The sequence below is a fragment of the Beta vulgaris genome, chromosome 4 (genome assembly GCF_026745355.1).
Source record: "Beta vulgaris subsp. vulgaris cultivar EL10 chromosome 4, EL10.2, whole genome shotgun sequence".
Classification (NCBI taxonomy): Eukaryota; Viridiplantae; Streptophyta; class Magnoliopsida; order Caryophyllales; family Amaranthaceae; genus Beta; species Beta vulgaris.
In genome coordinates, this window is record NC_079205.1 from 49,274,336 (window position 1) to 49,275,234 (window position 899).

The following is an 899-nucleotide window of genomic DNA, read 5'->3' on the forward strand; positions in this document are numbered from 1 at the left end:
ACTTGCCATCTTCCATTTTCATTCTACTGTATTACAACTAGCAAGAGTTACAATTCTGGAGTACTTTGCCGCCGAAGCCGAAGACACGCTGCACTAGAGGTTCTCAAAGGTGGTTAGTTTATAATTCATTCCTTCATGTACAAAGTAATTTATTTTTAGATCTTGATTATTTGTTAAATGAAACTACATTGGAATGTAGAATTCTACTGTATCTTGATTATTTCTTTGTTTTCTTTTTATTTTCTCATGAATTTAGTTATGAAGATATTTTACCCAAAACTTTGGTTATTTTTTCCAATACTCTGAAAGTTATTTTCAGATCTAAAAATTTGAAAGGTAAAATTCTGCATGAGTTTTTTCATCATCAATCTAATTTTCTGGAACTTCAGATACCAATATTCACATCTTCAATGAAAAAATGCCTCGTCTGATCTCTTCCAAATTAAGGCTCATCATGATTCATGGGCATGGATTTGGACCGCTCCGGGCCATCAGAACTGCTCTAGTTCCTGTGATAGACTTGGTGGGAAAGATTACCAAATAACTACATTACCAATTACTGAATTAATACCAACCCAAAATTTGTTCCTTTTTGTCAAAATGAGACGGAAAACATGGGCCACCTCCTTAGATTGTACAGTAGAAATTTGGAAGTTAGCTAATGTTTAAATAGTGTTATGCATGATTAGATCAGATTTTATATGTCGTGAATCTTTGGTTTGAGTATAATTGTTTTGTATGCTGAGTAGTGTTGTAATTAATATGAATTTTGTTTCTTATGCTTGAACTGATTGCTGAAGCTTTGTTGTTGAAAAATTTATTGTATAGATGGTTCGTAAAATAAACCAAAATGGTGAAGGAGATGAAAGAGTAAATAGCAATGAGAAGTAAGAATGGGG